This window comes from Aethalodelphis obliquidens, unplaced genomic scaffold, assembly GCF_003676395.1.
Source record: "Aethalodelphis obliquidens isolate GAN/ISIS:26980383/991018 unplaced genomic scaffold, ASM367639v1 scaffold59, whole genome shotgun sequence".
NCBI classification, from domain to species: Eukaryota; Metazoa; Chordata; class Mammalia; order Artiodactyla; family Delphinidae; genus Aethalodelphis; species Aethalodelphis obliquidens.
In genome coordinates this window covers 3,654,318-3,680,371 of record NW_020838003.1, presented here as the reverse complement: position 1 = coordinate 3,680,371, position 26,054 = coordinate 3,654,318, and the positions used below count along the sequence as shown (strand labels likewise).

Here is a 26,054-nt window from a genome sequence, read left to right as displayed (position 1 = left end):
ACTAGTACTGATTGGACCAGAACCCCAGGGAGTTCCCAAGGGGAGTCTTCTAAGTGCCATTTAGAGAACGATTTGCTACGTCATTGAAATTGATGAAAGAGATAAAATGCAAGGCACCTGGATTGCAGTGGTTGAACTTGGCTTCATTACCCAGAGCATCCATCAGAGGATGATTTCAAAGGTCAAAGTGGTCTGGTTGGACAGAGATATTGCTGGTTCTCTGTAGTTATTTATCTGATATTACCACAGTTAGAAATCTGAGAATCCTTTGAATACCCTTGAAAGTCTCCTTTTAAAATACAAGCAGTCAGTCCCTGCAATGAACCACAACTGCCCCCTGCTTCTGCGGGAGACCCTCCAACATTAGCAGGGACTGTGAGAATTCACACAAGAGGAAATACAATGAAAGAGAGCTGAAATGACCAGATGTCTTCATGGAAGATTTGGACTAAGTTGTTTTACCGAAAAACACTTAGAAAAGAGTCGTGTGGCTGACAATGTCTTGGTGCTCCAGGTGGGTGTCAGGCCTGACTGAGCCTCTAAGGTGGGAGAGCCCAGTTCAGGACATTGGACCATCAGAGGCATCCCAGCCCCACGTAATATCAATCGGCAAGAGCTCTCCGAGAGCTCTCCATCTCAACACTAAGACCCAGCTCCACTCAATGACCAGCAAGCTACAGTGCTGGGCCTCCATGCCAAACAACTAGCAAGACAGGAACACAACCCCACCCATTAGCAGAGAGGCTGCCTAAAATCATAATAGGTTCACAGACACCCCAAAACACACCATGGGATATGGTCCTGCCCACCAGAAAGACAAGATCCAGACTCATCCATGAGAACACAGGCACAAGTCCCCTCCACCAGGAAGCCTACACAACTCACTGAACCAACCTTACCCACTGGGAGCAGACACCAAAAACAAGAACTATGAACCTGCAGCCTGTGAAAAGGAGACCCCAAACACAGTAAGTTAAACAAAATGAGAAGACAGAGAAACAGGCAGCAGATGAAGGAGCAAGGTAAAAATCCACCAGATCAAACAAATGAAGAGGAAATAGGCAGTCTACCTGAAAAAGAATTCAGAGTAATGATAGTAAAGATGATCCAAAATGTTGGAAATAGAAAGGAGAAAATACAAGAAATGTTTAACAAGGACCTAGAAAAACTAAAGAGCAAACAAACAATGATGAACAACACAATAAATGAAATTAAAAATTCTCTAGAAGGAATCAATACCAGATAACTGAGGCAGAAGAACGGATAAGTGACCTGGAAGATAAAATAGTGGAAATAACTCCAGAATAAAGAAAAAAGAATGAAGAAAATTGAGAACAGTCTCAGAGACCTCTGGGACAACATTAAACACACCAACATTCGAATTATAGGGGTCCCAGAAGAAGAACAGAAAACGAAAGGGACCGGGAAAATGTTTGAAGAGATTATAGTTGAAAACTTCCCTAATAAGGGAAAGGAAATAGTCAATCAAGTCCAGGAAGTGCAGAGAGTCCAATACAGGATAAATCCAAGGAGAAACATGCCAAGACACATATTAATCAAACTATCAAAAATTAAATACAAGGAAAAAATATTAAAAGCAACAAGGGAAAAGCAATGAATAACATACAAGGGAATACCCATAAGGTTAACAGCTGATCTTTTGGCAGAAACCCTGCAAGCCAGAAGGGAGTGGCAGGATATATTTAAAGTGATGAAAGGGAAAAACCTACAACCAAGATTACTCCACCCAGCGACGACCTCATTCACATTAATGGAGAAATTAAACTTTTACAGACAAGTAAAAGTTAAGAGAATTCAGCACCACCAAACCACTCTACAACAAATGCTAAAGGAACTTCTCTAGGTAGGAAAAACAAGAGAAGGAAAAGTCCTACAATAACAAACCCCAAAAAATTAAGAAAATGATAATAGGAACATACATATCGATAATTACCTTAAACGTAAATGGATTAAATGCTCCAACCAAAAGACACAGCCTGGCTGAATGGATACAAAAACAAGACCCATATATATGCTGTCTACAAGAGACCCACTTCAGACCTAGGGACACATACAGACTGAAAGTGAAGGGATGGAAAAAGATATTCCATGCAAATGGAAATCAGAAGAAAGCTGGAGTTGAAATTCTCATATCAGGTAAAATAGACTTTAAAATAAAGACTATTACAAGAGACAAAGAAGGAGACTACATAATAATCAAGGGATCAGCCCAAGAAGAAGATATAACAATTGTACATATTTATGCACCCAACATAGGAGCACCTCAATACATAGGCAAATGCTAACAGCCATAAAAGGGGAAATCGACAGTAACACAATCATAGTAGGGGACTTTAACACCCCACTTTCACCAATGGACAGATCATCCAAAATGAAAATAAATAAGGAAACACAAGCTTTAAATGATTTAGACAAGATGGACTTAATTGATATTTATAGGACATTCCATTCAAAAACAACAGAATACATCTTCTTCTCAAGTGCACATGGAACATTCTCCAGGATAGATCATATCTTGGGTTACAAATGAAGCCTTGGTAAATTTAAGAAAATTGAAATCATATCAAGTATCTTTTCTGACCACAATTTTATGAGACTAGATAACAATCACAGGAAAAAATGTGCAAAAAATACAAAGACATGGAGGCTAAACAATATGCTACTAAATAACCAAGAGATCACTGAAGAAATCAAAGAGGAAATCAAAAAATCCGTAGAAACAAATGACAATGAAAACACGACGACCCAAAATCTATGGGATGCAGCAACAGCAGTTCTAAAAGGGAAATTTATAGCAATACAATCCTACCTCAAGAAACAAGAAACATCTCAAATAAACAACTTAACCTCACACCTAAAGCAACTTGAGAAAGAAGAACAAAAAACCCCCAAAGTTAGCAGAAGGAGAGAAATCATAAAGGTCAGATCAGAAATAAATGAAAAAGAAATGAAGGAAACGGTAGCAAAGATCAATAAAACTAAAAGCTCGTTCTCTGAGAAGATAAACAAAATTGATAAACCATTAGCCAAACTCATCAAGAAAAAAAGGGAGACGACTCAAATAGAATTAGAAATGAAAAAAAAGTAACAACTGACACTGCAGAAATACAAAGAATCATGAGAGATTAGTATAAACAACTATATGCCAATGAAATGGACAACCTGGAAGAAATGGACAAATTCTTAGAAAAGCACAACCTTCCAAGACTGAACCAGGAAGAAAGAGAAAATATATACAGACCAATCATAAGCACTGAAATTGAAACTGTGATTAAAAATCTTCCAACAAACAAAAGCCCAGGACCAGATGGCTTCACAGGTAAATTCTATCAGACATTTAGAGAAGAGCTAACACCTGTCCTTCTCAAACTCTTTCAAAGTATTCCACAGGGAGGAACACTCCCACACTCATTCTACAAGGCTGCCATCACCCTGATGGCAAGAGACCTGTATGCAGAAAACTATAAGACACTGATGAAAGAAATTAAAGATGATATAAACAGATGGAGAGATATACCATGTTCTTGGATTGGAAGAATCAGCATTGTGAAAATGACTATCCTACCCCAAAAATCTACAGATTCAGTACAATCCCTATCAAACTCCCGATGACATTTTTCACAGAACTAGAACCAAAAATTTCACAATTTGTATGGAAAACACAAAAGACCCCAAATAGCCAAAGCAATCTTGAGAAAGAAAAACAGAGCTGGAGGAATCAGGCTCCCAGACCTCAGACTGTACTACAAAGCTAGAGTAATCAAGACAGTATGGTACCGGCACAAGAACAGAAATATAGATCAATGCAACAGGATAGAACGCCCAGAGATAAACCCATGCACATATGGTCACTTATCTTTGATAAAGGAGGCAAGAATGTACAATTGAGAAAAGATAGCCTCTTCAATAACTGGTGCTGGGAAAACTGAACAGCTACATGTAAAAGAATGAAATTAGAACACTCCCTAACACCATACAAAAAATAAACTCAAAGTGAATTAAAGACCTAAATTATAAGGCCAGGTACTATAAAACTCTTAGAGGAAAATATAGGCAGAACATTCTATGGCATAAATCACAGCAAGATCCTTTTTGACCCACCTCCTAGAGAAATGGAAATAAAAACAAAAATTAAAAAATGGGACCTAATGAAACTTAAAAGCTTTTGCACAGCAAAGGAAAACATAAACAAGATGAAAAGGCAACCCTCAGAATGGGAGAAAATATTTGCAAATGAATCAACAGAGAAAGGATTAATCTCCAAAATATACAAGCAGCTCATGCAGCTCAATATCAAGAAAACAAACAACCCAATCCAAAAATGGATGGAATAACTAAATAGACATTTCTCCAAAGAAGATATACAGATTGCCAACAAACAAATGAAAGGATGCTCAGCATCTCTAATCATTAGAGAAATGCAAATCAAAAGTACAATGAGGTTTCACCTCGCATCAGTCAGAATGGCCATCATCAAAAAATCTACAACAATAAATGCTGGAGAGGGTGTGGAGAAAAGGGGACCCTCTTGCATCGTTGGTGGGAATGTAAATTGATATAGCCACTATGGAAAACAGTATGGAGGTTCCTTGAAAAATGAAAAATAGAATTACCGTATGACCCATCAGTCCCACTATTGGGCATATACCCTGAGAAAATCATAATTCAAAAAGAGTCATGTACCACAATGTTCATTGCAGCTCTATTTACAATAGCCAAGACATGGACGCAACCTAAGTGTCCATCAACAGATGAATGGATAAAGAAGATATGGCACATATGTACAATGGAATATTACTCAGCCATAAAAGGAAATGAAACTGAGTTATTTGTAGTGAGGTGGATGGACCTAGATACTGTCACACAGAGTGAAGTAAGTCTGTAAGAGAAAAACAAATACAGTATGCTAATACATACATATGGAATCTAAAAAAGAAAATGGTTCTGATGAACCTAGTTGCAGGGCAGGAATAAAAAGGTAGACATAGAGAATGGAGTTGAGGACACTGGGAGGAGGAAGTGTAAGCTGGGACAAAGTGAGAGAGTAGCACTGACATATGTATACTACCAAGTGTAAAATAGATAGCTAGTGGGAAGCAGCTGCATAGCACAGGGAGATCAGCTCGGTGGTTTGTGACCACCTAGAGGGGTGGGATGGGGAGGGTGGGAGGGAGATGCAATAGGGAGGGTATATGGGGATATATGTATACATATAGCTGATTCACTTTGTTATACAGCAGAAACTAATACAACATTGTAAAGTAATTATACTCCAATAAAGATGGTAAAAAATCAATCAATCAATCAATAAAATAGGTAACTTATAAGGACCTGTTGTATAGCACAGGGAACTCTACTCAGTACTCTGTAATGACCTGTATGGGAAAAGAATCTAAAAAATAGTGGATATATATATATGTATAACTGTTTCACTTTGCTGTACAGGAGAAACTAACACAACATTGTAAATCAACTATACTCCAGTAAAAATTAATTTTAAAAAATGCAAGCTGTCTTAGACACGTAACTTGCAAAAAGATTTTAACTTAGAACTTTTGAGATCTAGTTAGAGTACAATGACAAGAGAATGGAATTTAGAGTCAGATAACCTGAATAAGGCTTGAATCTGTCTTCACTGATATTTCAACCTTGGGCAACCTTGGGCAAATTTAATCTCCTGATTAAATTATAGTTTCTTCATCTGTGAAATGGAACTAATGGTATTGTGAGGTTTAAATGAAGTGAAGAAATGTTTTGTAAACTGTTGATTGTCATCACTCATGTTTGCAGTTATTGTTTCTCTGGCTTTAGTTTAAGAAGGAGGCGAGTAATGGACCCACAAATGGGATATTTAGGATTCAGAAACTATTTTGAAGTGGATTTCAATGACATCATGATATATCAAATTTTGTGGGATACAGCTTAGAGAGAAATTTACAGCACTAAAATTGAAAACATTTGCTCTTCAAAAGGAGACACTTATGAATATGAAAACACAAGGCACAGAATGGGAGATAACATCTGTAAAACATATATCTGACAAAGGGCTTGTATCTAGAATACATAAATTACTCCTAAAACTGAATAATAGTATGACAAATGACTTAGTAAAAATAGGGAAAAGATTTGAACAAACACTTAACCAAAGAAAATATCCGGATGACTAGTAACCACATGAAAACATGCTCAGCATCATTAGTTATTATGGAGATGCAGACTGAAACCACAAAGTGATACTACTATATACTTAGCCACTAGAATGGCAAAATTAAAGTTTGACCATATCAAGTGTTGGCAAGGATGTGGGGCAACCAGAACTCTTATCCACTGATGGTGGGAATGCAAAATAGTACAACCACTTAGGAAAAGAGCTTGGCAGTATAGGAACCCACTTGGAACCCCAGAGTTGGTATATAGATTATTTTAAGCTGAAAATATTTGGGATTCAACAGATGCAGAAAGAAGCCTTCTTGGAGCTTTCTTTATTTAACTAAAAGTGGACCCTTCTGAGAAATGAGGATTGCCATAAATTTCCTCTTCCAGGCAGCTTCTATTCCCAGGAGGGAGACCAAGAATAAACCTGTTATAAATCCCTCTCTGGGGTACAGTTATGATAGCAACTGGGAACAAGTAATGATAGCAAAATTTATAATCCACTGAATAAAATAGGAATCCATCAGTCCACACTGGTATAAATAAGTAAATAAATATATATCAATGGAAAGTTTGATTAAAATAGGATAGTTATGTAGTTTCAAAGTAGCTCCCCACAAAATGCTTATTAATTACAGGGAGAAAGGGGATAACCTCAGGGTGGAAAAGCCTGGCACACAACGTGCATCAAATGATCTAAGTGAACATCACCAGCATGAGGACAAAAGTATGGGGCACTTGATAGGACGTGATGGAAAGTATTTCTGTGATTTTCCTGCCAAAGGTGAGTAATCTGAATCTAATCATGTGGAAACATCAGACAAAGTATAAAGGGACACTTTTTGAAAAATAAAGCAAAACAAAAACTGGTATATAATCTTCAAAAGTATCAAGGCCATGAAAATTAAAGAAAGACTGAGGAATCATGCCTGATTGTTAGAAACTAAAGGGACATGAAAAATAAATGCAACATAAATGGCAGGCCACGAACAGGTTTGGTAACTTTTAGCTTTGTAACACACCTCTGACTTGGGGAGAACAGCACTTTCATACAGGGACTCTGTGAGGTTTTGATGAAAGGCAATGAGATCATATCTGTGCTTTGCATTTCTTAGAAGTGGTACAGGGTATTCATGCATAAGTACTGCACAGTTTTAGTTTTTTACAAGACTATAATGAAAATGGAATAAAGTGAGGCATGAGTTTCTAAAAAAAAAAAATTAAAAATAAATAAATAAATAAATGCAGCACGTAATTCTGGATTGGATCTTTTCCTATAAATGACTTACTGGGAAAAATGGTGAAACCTGAATGGGGTCTGTAGATTAGGTGGCAGCAATGTATCAGTGTTAATTTCCTGGTTTTGATAGGTGTGTTTTGATTATATAGGCTAATTCTCTTGTTTGTAAGAAATTTACGTTCAAGTATTTAAAGTATACATTAAAGTATTTACATTGAAGTATTTTGTAAGAAATTTACCTTAAAGTATTCAGGGGTGATAAGCATCATACTTACTCTAAAATGGTTCAGAAAAGAAAAGTTCTTCGTACTACACTTGCAACTTTTTTTTTATGAATTTGAGATTGTTCAAAATAAAAATTTGAAAAAATGTATACAAAAGAAATCATCTTGTAGAATGGATTGATGTAGGGCAAGAGAAGTCAGGCCACCAGGCAAGATGCTTTTGCAGTAAACTGTATACAAAAGACAGTTATTACCAATAGAATAGTAGTAATAGAAATGGAAAGAAGTAAAGAAATTTGTCATATGTTTAGGAGAAGCAACTGATGACAAGTGGAGCTTGAGAGAAAGAGATAATTTAAGGATGATGTCTAGGTTTGGGAACTAGACACCAAGGTGATTAGTGATGCCATTTTCTGAGATGGGGAAGAGTAGTTTGGGAATTAAACTAAGAGTTCTGATCTAGACATGTTAAGTCGGAGACGTCAGTGAGATATCCCAGTGAAGATGCTGAATAAGCAGTTGGAAATATGAGTCTGGCACTTAGGGGAGAGGTATCAACTTTGGAGTCACCAACACAGACATGATTTCAGCCATAGGACTGAATAAGATCACTGTTTCAAGCAAGGTTCTTGGCTGAAAACATCTGGATCTCCCCTAGCATAAAGGTCAGATAGAGTAGTGTCAACCCTTCAACTTTGTTCTTCTTCGGCATTGTGTTGGCTATGCTGGGTAATTCTTCTTCTTCTCCTTCTCCTTCTTCTTTTTGTCTTTAGAGCAGTAGGTTTTCCCTCAATGAAATCCTTAACCTCAACATTTGGGATTTACTTTTTCTTTGCATTTTGACAGAAGAGAATGGGGGAGGCTGTTTGATCCTTTGATGTTATTATTAAATCCACAGATATGAATTTCCTGTGGCCTGTGATCCTGAGAACTTAGGACACTTGGAAGGTCACCATGAAAAATTTGTTCTGTTGATGACATTTTCACCCTTCTCTTATTACTTAGAGGCTTCAGTATGAGAAGTATATTTTAGAAATTCATGTGGAAAATAATTTTTTTTTAATTGTGCTATTTTGCCTTCAAGTGAAGCTATAGTTCTCCTGGGCTGACATCATAGCCATTTCCTCACCCTTGGTTGTAAAGGCCTCCAGGAGAAAATTATGTGATTGTATATGTAAATCAGATCGACTCTTTAGATTAGAAAACAATGCTTGCCTGATGGCTGTATCTGCCTGTCCTTCATTCTAAAGGGCTCTTAAGAAAAGTGACTGTTAGATTTTTCCTATGTTGTATTTGCCTTTACTTAAGTTACCTGGGTTTGACTTTTTTTTTTTTGCGGTACGCGGGCGTCTCACTGTTGTGGCCTCTCCCGTTGCGGAGCACAGGCTCCGGACGCGCAGGCTCAGCGGCCATGGCTCACGGGCCCAGCCGCTCCGCGGCATGTGGGATCTTCCCGGACATGGGCACGAACCTGTGTCCCCTGCATCAGCAGGCGGACTCTCAACCACTGCGCCACCAGGGAAGCCCCAAGGGTTTGACTTTTTGAATAAGAACTTCGCCAATCTATCTCTACCTAAAATACTGTCAGTTCACTCTTGCAGTAAGGAAATGGTGAGAAACCCATTCTTACCTCCTTTTTCCAGAAGAATCAAAACGTCAAATTTCAGGTATAAGTGCCAGTTCTGGAGTCAGATTGTTAGGGTTTAAACTGTGTGCAAACCCTGTTAAAAACCTGTGTGATCTTGGTAATTCACCTGATCTACGTCCCAGTTTCCTCATTTGTTAAAAGGGAATATTGTGAGGATCAAATAAAATAGCTCTTGGAAAGTTCTTAGTATAGAGCTGGCCCACGGTAGGTACTAAATATGGAAATTTTGTCATTACAGTAAGTCCCCTACATACAAACCTTCAAGTTGCCAACTTTCAAAGATGCAACGTCAGGTGTGAATGAAATTGCAGTTTGCCCTCCATCTCCTATTGCTGACAATCCTTCAGCTCTCCTGTCTCCCACCTCCTCTCCCTCCTCCGGTCAGTAACTCTTCTTGCCTGTTCACTCGATGCCAGCTGCTGTATGCCAGCTGTCGTACTGCACTACTGTTCTTTTCAAGGTACTGTACTGTAAGATTAAATGTGTTTACTTTTTGTTTGTTTGTTTTTTATATATTATTTCTGTGAAAAGCATTATAAACCTATTACAGTACAGTACTATATAGTCAATTGTGTTAGTTGGATACCTAGGCTAACTTTGTTAGACTTACAAACAAATTGGACTTACGAACTTGCTCTCAGAATGGAACCCGTTCGTATGTAGGGGACTTACTGGAACTTTATTATTATTCACCTTACTGTTCTAAAACCATCCTTCTTGAAGGGACAGAATTATGACCATGTCGTAGCTTGAGCTTTTTCTGAGCTTGCATAGCATCTTCTAGAGACCTCGGTTACCGTTCTTATCACATGGTAGTAGAGGCAGAGCTGGCCTGCAGCCAGGATGCCCAGGTGCACTGGCCAACATCCCTCTGACTGGCTGGTGTCCATAGTATGAAGTTAGTTATATATTTTGAGCATCTCCCTGATTATAAATGTTACATTGCTGTCTCCCCTGTTGGATTGAGAGCTCCCAAGGGCAGGGTTTGTGCCTTATTGATTCCCAGTGCCTGAGACCATGCTTGGCACATAGTAGATTCTATATAACTCTTTGTCGAAACAAAAGAACTTGTGGGACTTTGAGTTACCATAGTGGACTTGAGATATTACAGGAAAGCTAGCTACCCTTTGGGTGGAACTGTGAAAACAAATAATAGGGAGGAGCTGTATGTAGGGAAGAAGGTGGCCCTGAGCCCTGTCTCAAGTCAGATCTTGGTAGGAGTGCCTCCAGCCTGTAGCGTTTTCCCATCAGCTTTAACCAGTTAGATATTTGCTCTCAGACGATTGGAGGTTCACTTTAGGAGGCATATATTACTTGTCTCCTTTGAGGTGTCGAGCTGTGCAAACTGGCCACCAGCTGCTGCTTAACGACCCATGCCCTGTTGTCACGTATGCCCTTCTTGCCTCTATTCCCACCTCTGTGCCTCCCAACCCTCTCCCACACATGATTAATGTAAGGGCTGCAGACAGCATGTGGGTTCCTTATCTTCCACCACCTCAGTATAGCCAGAGGAGAGGAGAGATTCTAAGATGTTTTCAAAACATATATGAGGAAGGAATAAAAAAATTCCCAACTAGTTCAACTGGCTGAAAAAAGCCTACATACAGTCTTAATACCAAGAGAACTTACATGTATAATAAAATAATCCTTTCCATTCCATGGTCCTGTGGTTGGGATTGTGTTGGGTAGTTTCTAGGCCAGAAACTTCTCAGAGCAGTGCTTTTCATTTTGGGGGTGTGGAGGTGGAATCTAAACCCAAATCTAATCAAATGTATGATAAAAGTGTGACTAGTGCCAAGAAGGCATAGTAAAAGCTAATTCACGTCTGAAATGAAATTGTAGACTCCACTGACCATAACAACTAATAATAGGAGCTTGAAGGCAGGCAGAGTGCTGAGATGAGCTTTGTGAGACACCTCTGAACCTCAGCACCCTCTTTAGAAACAATTATCATAATGATAATGAGACCACCTAATGCCACATGAATAGGGTGCAAAGCAAGACAAAATGTGTGTGTGTGTGTGTGTGTGTGTGTGTGTAAAAGAAACAGAGAAATGGAAAGAGAAAGAGACAAAGAGAAAAACTGAAATATAATTCCTTAAGGTAATTTTTTCTTCTTGGGGAAGGAGATTGAATGAATGGAAAGAAGTTTAGGCCAGGAATCAGGAGACTTGGGTTTAGGCCTGGAGCTTGGTCCCCCTGAGGCTCTTGCTTACTTGCCTGAACCTTGGCCGCATCAGTTGGGAAAGACCTCATGGAGTTACTGTGAAGTGATAACAGAGGTACAGCTGCCTTCAAAGTAAACTGGATAAGTAATGCGAGCCACTGTTGCTATTTTTACAGAGGTGTAATACCATGATTAATGATTAACAAAGGGTGATGTGGTAGACCTGCATATACTATCTTAGGCAGGCTGTCTGCTCAAAGCTATTTCTATCATGACTGAATCACGCGCCAAGTCTCATGGCTGCTGGCTCATAACAAAAAGGTATAGTCATGTTGCTAAGATTATACACCAGCAATTATCTCTCAAAAGGAGATAGATAAGAGAATTAACTCAGCACTCTAAGAACAACCTGGGAACCTTTTAGGAAATAAACACTATAAGATGCCCTGGAGTAAAAATTTAATAGCAGAAGTTGTATTTTCCCCTTTCTCCCTCCCTCCCTTTTTTCCTTCCTTTCTCTTTCTCTCTCCCTCCCCTCCCCTCCTTCCTTCCTTCCATCTCATTCCACATTGTTTTTTTTTTACCAACACTATTATTTTTCCATTTTTTATGTAATAAAACTGCATGTTTTGCAAAAAGAAGTAGTACAAAATAACTTTTAAAAAGGTAAACTCTGATGGTATGTTCTGCTAGGCACAGATTAAAAAAATTGGAATGTGTCTCCTATTTGCTAAGTAGGTGTCATTGTGATTTAACAAAGACCTGGGAGAAAAGGTATTAACATTGGTGTTGGGGATGGAAATGACTGAATGTCAACTAGAGCCATTTCCCAAGAAAAATTTTACTGTATTATGCAAGTGAAATATCACTTCACACTCTCTAACTCACTTCTTTAAACAACAATCAAGCACCATCTCTGTAAGACTGTGCTGGGCTCTGGGAGGACTACCAAATAAATAGAGCATGAGCCCTGTGCTCAAGGAGCATCTTGTCTACTCTGGGAAGCATTAGAGGTGTCCCACTGCAGTGTACTGGTAAGATCAAATCAGGGCCAGGGCTCAACATAATCATGCCTTTGTCTATATGACTTTTTTCACTGTAAATGCCATGCCCTTTCCTTATTAGATGGTGGACTCCTTATAGATCAGGTTAAGCAGTGGCTCCTCTGGAATGTCTTCACTGCTCGCCCAGAGTTAGTTAGCAACCTCCTCCTATTTATTTCCACAGTACTTGGGGTCACAAAGACCCGGATTCAGATGTGGGCTCTGCCCCTTATTTACCCATGTCTGTGGGTAAGTTGCTTGACCTCTTTGATCATTAGTTACGTCTATAAGACGAGTGTAATAATACTCCCCTCCAGGTTAAATGAACTAATATAATGTAGATGCCTGGAACTGTTGGTGATCCTCAAAACATGGGTTCAATGAATAAATGATAATGTTTATAATCCTCTGTTAAAAATATTTGTAAACCTTGACTTCCACACTAGCTTACTGTCATGCTACTTACTTGCATCTCTGAAGCTTTACCTGTAGAAAGCTCTTCATAAATATTTGATGACTAAACTAATGAAAGAATGGATGAAAAAGTGATCGCAGTGGGTAAGTAAAAAAGAAGACAGAGTTAATTTACCACTATGCTCGTGATTAAATTATAATTTTGTGAACTCATTAACAAAGTGGGAGCGATCAATTGATTTTGTTAGAAAAGGTAAAGCAAATATCGACAACCCAGCAATGCTGCTGATAGTGTGGCCTGACGGTCTTGACAGCTGGAGCGAATTAGCTTTGAGCTGGATATCTTATGAGCCTTAGGAACTACCACAATATTTGGGTGAAGAAGGTAGTTTTTCCAAAACACGACACGTTGTCATGTCACCAGGTTGTTTTCTCTCCTAATGACAGATTATTTTGATGTTTTGGTGTAAAAGTACTCCTCCTGTTATCAGTTTATAATAGATTAAAATGAGCTATACAAATGTGATCATCATAATTACAGTGACTCTGAGTTTATGATTTCCTCTATTAATTATTCTTTGGTGGTTTAGCAGTACAAGAGTTGGAGATATCAAAGATGGCTCTGGTTTTATGTATTACCACCCCATCTTTTTACTTCCTATGAGTAAACATTTACTAAATGGATATATACCACCGTGAAAATATCCTCATCTTCAGCGCTAGCATTGTCATTTCTCATATGGAGGGAACTATCTTTGATTAGGAAAAAGATATATATATCTTAGAGCTTTTAATTAATTATTTATTTTTGGCTGTGTTGCGTCTTTGTTGCTGCGTGCAGGCTTTCTCTAGTTTCAGTGAGCGGGGGCTACTCTTTGTTGCAGTGCGCGGGCTTCTCATTGTGGTGGCTTCTCTTGTTGCGGAGCACAGGCTCTACGCACATGGGCTTCAATAGTTGTGGCTCGCGGGCTCAGTAGTTGTGGCTCGTGGGCTCAGTAGTTGTGGCTCGTTGGCTGTAGAGCGCAGGCCCAGTAGTTGTGGTGCACCGGCTTAGTTGCTCCGCGGTAGAAAAATACCTTGATAAATTACTTGGGGGCAAAGTAAGATCCTGTGAGTATGGGATGGAAGGAACTAACGAAACAAAGAAGACAGCAGGATTGGGCAGGAATTTGAGGATGAGACAAGGGGGGGGCGGAGATGGAGAGAGGAGGGCTGAGCAACAGGGGAGGAGGCAAGAGCCCAAGCTGTGGAAACTGCCCAGGGACTCATGGAAACAGAATTGTTTAAAACTAAATTGCAAGTTGTTTCCACTACTGGGCTGTACTGCAAATTGTATCTCTGGAAACCTTCAAATCTTTGGGTGGAAATTATGGGCAGCCTGAGTCCACTTCTGGGTTGATATAGTCCCAGACAGGGAGATCATGAGCAGAAGATAAGAGCCGGAGGGAACCTTGAGCGGAGAAATGCCGCTTGCACCCCCTGCCCTATCCCACCCCTGGGATTTTACAGGAATCCTGGGGAGGGGTTCAGACTTTCCACATTTCTCTGAAAAGATGAAATCTTTTCAGGATCTTAAAAGAAGGGAGAGTAAAGAAGTGGCTAAGAGTGTTAGTTCAAATCTCTGTATTACTTGGGGCAAGTTACTTAGCTTTTAAAAGTCTCATCTGTAAAATGAAGCAAATCATGATAATAGCACCTACTTTGCAGGGAGAATTAAATTAGATAAAACTAGTGAAGTGCTTGGAACAGCCCCTGGCACATAGCAAGTATTTCATAAATGTTAGGTGTTAGTGTAGTTATTATATATGTGAAAAAAATCTATTTCCGTTGTGTTTCTGGTCAAAATGATTCTTTTGCTTAGAAGATTCAGGCAGTGAATGCTGCCAGGACTTACACCTTCCAGAGCAATGATGAGGGCAAGTCTCAGTTCTTGGCAGAGTCTTTTTACTTGACTATGTTTTCAGGGTGGCAACACCCGTGTGTTATATGCAGAAAATATCTTCCTTCCTTAGGCCAGTGACTTTGACTCTGGCTCACCAACACATAGTTCCCAACTTTTTGACAGTGGTGATAGTGTTTTGGAAATGTGCCTGGATCATCATACTAATCGTCCCTTATATTTATGTAATAACCTTTTAGAGGTTACAAAGGGCTACATACACCACCTCTGTGAATAAAGATACCCTTATCTTCATTTTGCAAATGAGAAAAGCTGGTTATCCACGTCACCAGATTCAAGGGGACTGCAAATTAGAGCCCAGGTTTTTGGACTCCTTTTTCATTGATATTTTGAAATATGAAGGGATGTTCTTTATCATCTAAAGTGGCTCTAATATGTGCAAACTCCTGCCCAGAAAGAGAACAGCAGAGGAGGATAGTTTTGAGCTATTTTGCATATCAAAGGAGTTAGTTTTGATTGTTTAAGATCAGAAGTTTATGCCCAAATTAAATGCAAACTTCCAGTGCTAATCTTATATATTTCCTTCATTTGAATCACTTTGGAATTTGTGATTTGCTTTAGTCAGTCAACTAATTTAATAAAAAGAAAATCATAGACTCCATTCTTGGAGCAATTCTAGTAAGGTCTCCTTTATGTACCAAAAGACACTATTCCCTTGAACTTTCCATCTCCCCTCTTCTCATAGTTCAAAATATCACCCCAACCCTGGTGCCAGGGTGCATGTCCTTTCCAAATTAAAAGGGAGATGCCAGTGGCTGCATCAGTTACTCTATGTCCTCTGCCCTCTATTTTTATCTTTTTTATGTGATCACAAGATAACAAGGCTATGACCCATAATGCCTTAGAAGACAAAATATTTGGAGAGGAAGGGGTGGTGTATGGTGGAAAAGGAGGGCAGACAAGGGAGAAGAGGGGCCCCAATGAGGACAATAACTTTAACTGGTGAAGAAGCCTGATTGGAGGAGAAACTAGAAACTTGCTTTGTAAAATATTACTTTAAGTATCTGTTAAGTAAACTGAACCTGAAAGTTTGAAAACTCAGGTGGGGACTTCCCTGGTGGTCCAGCGGTTAAGACTCCACACTCCCAATACAGGGGCCTGGATTAGATCCCTGGTCAGGGAACTAGATCCTGCATGCCACAATTAAGATCCCACGTACCACAACTAAGACTTGGCACAGCACCCCCCCCCCCAAAATCTATCTCATAAAAAAAAATGAGAGCTTAAAAACAAATAAAAATAAAAACTCAAGTGGAGCTAGAAACCCAGGGCTAAATTAGGTGTCTCTTGGAATTATTGTCTAACATTTGGAAAGTGTAGAGTGAGAATGCTATGCTAGGGAGGATGGCTGTTCAGTAATTGTAACACGTTTACTCTGGTGACCTGAACAGGTTAGGACAACTTTGTTTGATATGCGTATTGCTACCCCCGGCTATATGTTTTTTGTTTATATTTGTATGGAATTTTTTCCATCAGTTCACTTTCAATCTGCGTGTGTCTTTAGATCTGACATGAGTCTTTTGTAGGCAGCATATAGATGGGTCTCATTTTTTTTTTTTCCTTTAGCCACTCTGTCTTTTGATTGTAGCATTTAGTTTATTTACATTAAAAATGATTATTGATAGGCATTGCTTGGGTGATTTCCACTATTTTATCTTCCAAATTGCTGACCTATTCTTCTGTATCATCTAATCGGCTGTTGATTCCCTCTAGGGTTCAGGTGATCTTAACAGGTTCTTAAGGTGTCATTTCCACACACTGGAGAATCTGGCTACTTAAAGACTTAAAGATAGTGAGGGGTGTGTGTGTGTGTGTGTGTGTGTGTGTGTGTGTGTGTGTGCGGTGGGCTGGTTCACGTTGAAAGAGGGAGTAGAGGTGGGAAAAATGTCAGACAGCCCTGGTCAAGGGGAAGTTCTGGAAAGTTGACAAGTCCCAGAGAGCATTTAACTTCTATAAAGGACAGGTTTCTTTTAAAAAATGCATGTGTAAATTCACTTTGTGTTCTCAGTTAACACCTTCTCTGGGTTTCTCTCTTTAGGGATGTGCTAATATGTGGAGAATGAGAAACCAGACACTAATGGATAGAGTTTCATGTTGTTGTTGTTGTTGTTGTTCTATAGCTATAAAAGGTATATCTTCTACCTTTGGCATTGCAAACTGATTTGTATCACTCTGCTTCACTATCCCAACTGAAGGAGGGAGAAGAAAGAAGAATGACCCCAGAACAGAATGCAGTTCTGCCATCTCTCGATTTCAGCAGTACAGAAATGGTTTAATGAATTAGGATTTTTAGAATAAATTAAATCTATTCCCATCACTCTGAATATGTAATTAATGACAGCACAGCCTTTTGAACAAAGAAAGATGGCAATACCTAGCAATGTTAATTAACAATATATAGATTTGAAATGTGCTCTTCCAAAGCTTTCAAATCAAATGCTAAATGATGCTAAGGGTCTTCAAAAGCAATTAGGGGAAAAACATATCAAGTTGACCTTCATCATCTTCACTAATTAATATTTATTAAGTGTCTAGATATCTTGCTTTGTGTTGAAAAAGGAAAAGAATCTGGAATTTTATGATAGTTGTTGAAATACTTATGAGTTTAATGACAAGGTAAAAAGGGGAATAAGTGGACTATTTGAGCATAATATGAACTATATGAAGAATTTGGGAATTTATTGAGGAGCTCTCATTAGCAGGATCCTGAAAATATCTTCCCAGAACTAATGGGTTATGCTTCTGAAGTATCAGTTTATTCCTTTAAGGAGAAATACAGTTAAACCATGGCAGAATCTCTGGCTAGTGTTTGAATGTCAGCAACTATCCCTGTCTCTACTCTCTATAACTCAGTTCAATTCAATTCACCTTTATTATGTGTATCATGGACCAAAGTCCAGTGCTAGACTTTGCTGGGAGATAGAAATTAATAAAATAAGGTCATTTAATCAAATAAAGGATCTAGTGGTTAAGAGACTTGGGTCCTGAGGAATCCAGCTCCTGGCCAAAAAAAATCAATGTGTGTTTTTTTCTTCCCAACCACAAGGCAATTACAAAGGTTCTACCTGACAGGTCTCACGTGTGCATAGCCGTGCAAAACAGTTTCACTGAAGGGAGATGCAGTCAAAGACTCACCCCTCTGGCTGGTCATGCTCTTTGCATCTGTGCATTCCTGGCCCAGGCACCTCCAGTCCTAGGTTTCTTTATTTTGGGACTCGGTCTGAGATCTTCTTCAGATGCCTTTGCCAAGGCCTCCTTATGGGTGGGGGTAGGAGGAGGGGGAAACCTTGAAGACACTTTTCCCCACTCTGACTCAGTACTTCCATACTCCTAGCTCTTCCCACCTCTGCCCTGGCCCCAGGGTCCATAAAACTGCAGGAGCCTTTTGTTTGGGGCCTCTCAACTGTGAGGCAACCCCATCTTCATGAGTTCACCTGACTCTTGACAAGTGTGCCATTTCAAAGGGAGAAAAGGAATAGGGGGCACTTGGTGCTTTCTCTTGTTTGAGCCTCTTGTACTGTGGTAGTGAGTGATTAAAGGTTCACTGCTACTTCCTTTTTTGCTTGTTGGTTTAATTGGCCACTTTGATACCCGATAGCTTTGCTGAGCTCCTGACAGGTACTAGTCCAGGTTCCATCACTTCCTAGCTGTATAGGATTGGGCAAGTTAGTGAACTCTCCCAACCTTCATTATCCTACTATAAAATGAATGCAACACTGTGATTGTATCTATTCCGGAGGGTTGTTGGGAAGATTGCATGAGATTATGCATGGTTGGCATACAGTGAAGTTTTTAATAAATATTCTTATATACTATTATATAAATGTATTAGCATTGATAGAAATCTTACAACATTTTGAGGAGACTGACACATGAACAATCATTCATTCAGCATGCCTTGCATCCCTATCAGGCCCTGGTTCTAAAGAGATAAGATGCACTGCGTTCTCTTGGCTCTCAAAGAGCTTTGGAGTCTAGAGGGAAGATAAATGTGCAACCAACAACAACTGAAAACCAGACACATATAAGATGATACAGGAGCTCGGGGATAAAGGCAGTTCATTGGTGAGGATGCTTTTGTCTGAAAGAAATAGAAACTCAACTCAAATTGTCAAGTACTTTGAAAATTTATTATTGCACATCACTACGTTGAGACACTCTCCTGCCCAAGGATGCCATCAAGGACCCAGATTCTTTCCACCTTTCTGTTCTAACAGTGTTGGCTTCATTCTCAGACTGTTAGTAAGGAGACACAATATCCAAGCACATCCAAACATGATAATGTGTAGAAGAAGAAAAAACCAAACCCATTTCTTTCTGTATGTCTTTTTAGGAGCAAAGAAACTTTTTCTGGAAGTTCACTAGCCAACTTCTCTCATCTCACTGGCCAGACATGGGTTATGTGCCTATCCGATACAAATCACTGCCAAGAAGAATGAAATTACCCTTAAAATCTGGAGCAGGGATGAGATTAGCCTCTTTTGAAGTACATGGATGCATGGAGAAGGGTTATGTTAGAATGAAGTTTATATTAGAAGTGGGGACAGGATGCGTATTTGCAGGAACCAACCATGCCCACTATAGGCACCCAAACATGCATGAGAGAGTCAAGAAAAACTTACATATAAGTGAGTGCCCTGAACTGAGACTTGAAAGATGTAAAATTTGACAGGTGGATGGTAAGAATGGGGTTGTTTTTGGTGGCGGAGTGTATACTAAACAGAGGCAAGAGCAAGTGCAAAGTCAAGGATCCATAAAGCAGCATGGGACTTTTACTCCCTTCCAAGATGGAATAACAGAAACTAGATTGACTCTCCCACCTGGACCAACCAATAAAACTAGAGAAAATATATAGAACAACAGTTTTCAAGACACAGAACATCATGCAACAAAGGATAGTGATCCCTGAGAGATGGGAAACGAACAAATCATACAATTGTTTCAGCTTAACTGTTTTAAGAGTTTCCAGGTCATGGCATAGGGAGAATGTGGGATTACAGAGAAAATATGTTTACGTTTCTACACAGTTAGGGATTTCTGAACAAATTTTACTGAAACTTGGAGTGTGATGTGAGAGCTAGTCTTAGAAGTTAATTTAAAACTGTATAGAGAGTGAGATCTCCAGAGAGATTTACCTAATGCCAGAGATGTGTGTTTACATTTCAAGAGGGGATGAAACCTGGAACTTGGAAACATCTCTGAGTTGTAAATCTGGAGACATAGGAATTCTTTTTTCCCTGGAGGGATTTATTTACATTCCAAAAGGTTAGAGCAAGACATTTCGTAGGAGACTCTCAGATGTGGGAGGGGAGGCAGCTGCCTCTTTCTCCTGTATACAAGAACAGGCAACTTATTTTCCTGTGTTCCTCACCTGTGGGGTGCGCTTGCCATCCATATAGGACAAATTTTTATATCTGGTTCTCATCATGTTACTTTGGAGATATGGGGGAGTGACACTGCAATATTACTCTCTTGATCTGGCCGTGAGTATAATGAGAAATCTGTCTCTGATCCAAAAACTTCAGTGTGCATTAAGGACAAAATTAATAAAGGTGAGTATTAAAAACATAACAGAGGGGGAACCCAGGTGGAGATTGGCAGACTTCCTAAGTTGAGGAGATGGAAATATGAGTCTGGGGAAACCAAGATAGCTAGAGTTTGAAAAAGTAACAAAGAGGAGTTAGCTGCACAGAGGGAGAACCCTGGAGAGTTTCAAAAGCTTTTCTTTGAATAATCAAGAGATTACTTATCAGTGCATGTGTGTAAGAAAACTACTCAAGGGAGTTAGAGGGGGAAACAATTCAAAAGGATTAGAAAACAGTCCCTGGCACTAACACAGTTCCAGGAATATTGTTTATTCCCATAAGCCAGACTGGAAAAATTTATAGTTTATGGGCAATGGTGTTGAAAACTCAGTAGCAGGGATTAATTAATCCTAGATGGGAGTACCATTTGGGACCTGCATAACAAATCATAAAAGCAAGACCCAATAAAGATCAAACTGTTTCTGAGTAACTAACTGCATCCCAGGCATACTTCTTGAATATTTATACGAGTACAAAAATACTCAGTACCCAGCAAGTTAAAATTCACAATGTCTGTCATTCAAACAAAGATTACAAGTCATACAAAGAAGCAGGAAAACGTGATCTATAAGGAGGAAAATAGTTAATCAATCAAAACCAACCTGGAACTGACAGAGCTGTCAGAATTAGCAAACAAGTACATTTAAACAGTTATGGCTATTCCATATGTTCAAACAGTTAAGTAGAGAAATAGAAGATATAAGAAAGACCCAAATTGAGCTTCTAGAGATGAAAACTATAAGGCTTGAGATAAAAACCACAATGTATTTAATGGGAGATTATACATAAGAAAAAAAGATAAGTAACTTGAAGACACTGAAATAGAAACTATCCAAAATGAAACCAGAGAGAAAAAATTGTTTTAAATGAAAAGAGCATCAGTAGCTGTGGGAGAACTTCAAGTAGCTAATATACATGGAATTGGAGTCTCATAGGAGAGAAAGGATTGGGGATGGGGACAAAAATATTTGAAGACATAATTGCTGAAAATTTTCCAAATTTAATAAAAACTTTAAATGAGGCTTCCCTGGTTACGCAGTAGTTGAGAGTCCGCCTGCCGATGCAGGGGACACAGGTTCGTGCTCCGGTCCAGGAGGATCCCACATGCCGCGGAGCGGCTGGGCCTGTGAGCCATGGCCACTGAGCCTGCGCGAACAGAGCGTGTGCTCCGCAACGGGAGAGGCCACAACAGTGAGAGGCCCGCGTATGGAAAAAAAAAAAAAACAAAAACAAACTTTAAATGAAATCTGAGCACAAGAAATATGAAGAAAGCTACATGAAGGCACATAATAATCAAATTGCTCAAACCAATGATAAAGACAAAATCTTAAAAACAGACAGAGAAAAAAGACATGTTAAATATAGAAGAACAAAGGTAAGAGTGGCAACAGATTACTCATCAGAAAAAATGAAGGGATATGGTATTAGTACATTTAGTGAATTAGAAGTAATTTGTGTTGGTAATACTGAAGTCATGGGGAGGGCATGAGGAAATGGGCAGGGGGCAATTGCAAGAGGTATGTCTGCTTTGATTTGCTGAGATCAGATGATAAAAAGTGTTAAGTGCCCTATTACAGTTGCTAGGATGTATCCTGGAGGTAATAGGGAGCCATTAAAGATTTTTGGGCAGGAAAATGTCATCAGATTTGCATGTTAGATCACTCTTATGGCATTGATTGCATGAACATATTAATAAATGGATGAATGAATGAATGGAAGAGGATAGTTTGGACGATTGAAAGCCTGGAGGAAGCAAGTGCAACTATATAGAAGCTATTGTAGTCAATTCATTTCATTAATTCATTTGTTCAAAATGTATTTGATGAGTCCTCCCATATCCCACACTTTAAGCCAGTTCCTTAAGGTACTATAGCTAGCATAAAAAAAAAAAGCTACTATAGCCAGTAAAGTAACTATCTATATAAAAGGCATATTACTCTGTAAGTATGTTGTAGACATCCTTTTGGGTCAATATAAGTACAGTTGTGGTTTCACTTTCCAAAATTTTGGTTACCCTCGGCCAACTGCAGTACAAAAATATTAAATGGAAAATTGCAGAAATAAACAATGCCTAAGTTTTAATTTGTGCACTGTTCTGAGTAGTGTGATGAAATCTCTCACTATCTTGTTTTGTCCCACTTGGGACATGAATCATCCCTTTGTCCAGTGTATCCCACCCAGTAGTCATTTATTAGCCATCTGGGTTATCAGGTCGACTGTTGCAGCATCACAGTGCCTGTGCTCAAGTCACCTTTATTTTATGTGATAAAGGCCCTAATGTGCAAGAGTAGTGATGTTGGCAATTCATATTCGCCAAAGAGAAGCCATTAAGTGTTTCCTATAAGCGAAAAGTTGAAAGTTGTTGACTTAAAAAGAAAAGAAAGAAAAACACCTTATGCTGAGTTTGCTAAGATCTACCGTAAGAATGAATCTTCTATCTTTGAAATTGTGAAGAAGGAAAAAGAAATTAGTGCTAGTTTTGCTGTCACACCTCAAACTAGAAAAGTTAAGCCACAGTGCAGGATAAGTGCCTAGTTAGGATAGAAAAGGCATTCAATTTGTAAAATAAGATATTTCGAGAGAGAGTGAGTGAGAGAGGGGTCACATTCACATAACTTTTTTTTTTTTTAAACAAGATGTTGGGGGTAGGAGTTTATTAATTAATTTATTTTTGCTGTGTTGCATCTTCGTTTCTGTGCGAGGGCTTTCTCTAGTTGTGGCAAGCGGGGGCCACTCTTCATCGCAGTGCGCTGGCCTCTCACTGTCGCGGCCTCTCTTGTTGTGGAGCACAGGCTCCAGACGCGCAGGCTAGGTAGTTGTGGCTCACGGGCCCAGTTGCTCTGTGGCATATGGGATCCTCCCAGACCAGGGCTCAAACCCGTGTCCCCTGCATTAGCAGGCAGATTCTCAACCACTGCGCCACCAGGGAAGCCCATCGCATAATTTTTATTACAGTATATCATTAAAATTATTCTACTTTATTATTGTGGTTAATCTGTTACTGTGTCTAATGTATAAATTAAATTTTGTCCTAGGTATTATGTATAGGAAAATACATAGTACATATATATAGGGTTTGGTACTATCTATGGTTTCAGGCATTGACTGTCTTAGGGGTCTTAGAATGTATTCCCTGTGGATAAGGAGGAACTATCACAGATAGTTTTATTCTTTATAACAGCTGCATACTATTCATTCATTCACTTGTCAAATATTTTTAAATCTTTTTTGAATTTTATTTTATTATTATTATTATTTTTATACAGCAGCTTCTTATTAGTTACCTATTTTATACATATTCGTGTATATATGTCAACCCCAATCTCCCAATTGATCCCCTCCCACCGACTTTCCCACCTTGGTGTCCATACATTTGTCCTCTACATCTGTGTCTCTATTTCTGCCTTGCAAGCCAGTTCATCTATACCATTTTTTGAGATTCCACATATATGTGTTTCTAGATTCCACATATATGTGTTAACAAATATGTTTAAAAAACATATTTGTTTTTCTCTTTCTGACTTACTTCACTCTGTATGGCAGTTTCTAGACCCATCCACGTCTCTACAAATGACCTAATTTCGTTCCTTTTTATGGCTGAGTAATATTCCATTGTATGTATATACCACATCTTCTTTACTCATTCATCTGTCAATAGGCATTTAGGTTGCTTCCATGATGTGGCTATTGTAAATAGTGCTGCAATGAATATTGGGGTGCATGTGTCTTTTTAAATTATGGTTTTCTCTGGGTATATGCCCAGTAGTGGGATTGCTGGGTCCTATGTTAATTCTATTTTTAGTTTTTTAAGGAACCTCCATACTGTTCTCCATAGTGGCTGTATCAATTTACATTCCCACCAACAGTAGAAGAGGGTTCCCTTTTCTCCACACCCTCTCCAGCTTTTGTTTGTAGATTTTCTGATGATGCCCATTCTAACTGGTGTGAGGTGATACCTCATTGTACTTTTGATTTCCTTTTTGCTAATGATTAGTGATGTTGAGCATCCTTTCATGTGTTTGTTGGCAACCTGTATGTCTTCTTTGGAGAAATGTCTATCTAGGTCTTCTGCCCATTTTTGTATTGGGTTGTTTGTTTTTTTAATGTTGAGCTGCATGATCTGTTTATATATTTTGGAGATTAATCCTTTGTCCATTGATTCATTTGCAAATATTTTCTCCCATTATGAGAGTTGTCTTTTCATCTTGTTTCATAGTTTCCTTTGCTGGGCAAAAGCTTTTACGTTTCATTAGGTTTCACTTGTTTATTTTTGTTTTTATTTCCATTTCTCTAGGAGGTGGGTCAAAAAGGATTTTGCTGTGATTTATGTCATAGAGTGTTCTGCCTATGTTTTCCTCTAAGAGTTTTATAGTGTCTGGCCTTACATTTAGGTCTTTAATCCATTTTGAGTTTATTTTTGTGTATGGTGTTAAGGAGGGTTCTAATTTCATTCTTTTATAAGTAGCTGTCCAGTTTTCCCAGCACCACTTATTGAAGAGGCTATCTTTTCTCCATTGAATATTCTTGCCTCCTTTATCAAAAGTAAGGTGACCATATGTACATGGGTTTATCTCTGGGCTTTCTATCCTGTTCCATTGATCTATGTTTCTGTTTTTGTGACAGTACCAAATGTCTTTACTGTAGCTTTGTAATATAGTCTGAATTCAGAGAGTCTGATTCCTCCAGCTCCACTTTTTTCCCTCAAGATTGCTTTGGCTATTTAGGGTCTTTTGTGTCTCCATACAAATTTTAAGATTTTTTGTTCTAGTTCTGTAAAAAATGCCATTGGTAATTTGATAAGGATTGCATTGAATCTGTAGATTGCTTTGGGTAGTAGACTCATTTTCACAATGTTGATTCTTCCAGTCCAAGAACATGGTATATCTCTCCATCTCTTTGTGTCATCTTTGATTTCTTTCATCAGTGTCTTATACTTTTCTGACTACAGGTCTTTTACCTCTTTAGGTAGGTTTATTCCTAGATATTTTGTTCTTTTTGTTGCAATGGTGAATGGGATCATTTCCTGAATTTCTCCTCCTGATCTTTCGTTGTTAGTGTATAGGAATTCAAGAGATTTCTGTGCATTACTTTTGTATCCTGCAACATTACCAAATTCATTGATTAGCTCTAGTAGTTTTCTGATGGCATCTTTAGGATCCACTATGCATAATATCATGTCATCTGCAAACAGTGACAGTTTAACTTCTTCTCTTCCAATTTGTATTCCTTTTATTTCTTTTTCTTCTTTGATTGCTGTGGCTAGGACTTCCAAAACTATGTTGAATAATAGTGGTGAGAATGGACATCCTTGTCTTTTTCCTGATCTTAGAGGAAATGTTTTCAGTTTTTCACCATTGAGAATGATGTTTGTTGTGGGTTTGCCGTATATGCCCTTTATTATGTTGAGGGAGGTTCCCTCTATGCCCACTTTCTGGAGAGTTTTTATCATAAATCGGTGTTGAATTTTGTCAAAAGCTTTTTCTGCATCTATTGAGATGATCATATGGGTTTTATTCTTCAATTTGTTAAAATGGTGTATCACATTGATTGATTTGCTTATATTGAAGAATCCTTGCATCGCTGGGATAAATCCCACTTG

The 26,054-nt window shown here is 38.7% G+C and overlaps 1 long non-coding RNA gene across 4 annotated transcripts in view; it reads left to right on the top strand.

The window, feature by feature from the left end:
• The window catches only part of LOC113609905 (uncharacterized), a 192,534-nt gene that overhangs the window by 55,586 nt on the left and 110,894 nt on the right, over positions 1–26,054 (top strand). Inside the window, exon 4 of one of the 4 annotated variants that reach the window (XR_003428861.1) lies at positions 6,813–6,958. The exons of the other annotated variants lie outside the window; for them this stretch is intronic. This is a non-coding gene — a long non-coding RNA (uncharacterized LOC113609905). The remainder of the gene's footprint in view (positions 1–6,812; positions 6,959–26,054) is intronic. 4 annotated transcript variants of the gene reach the window in all.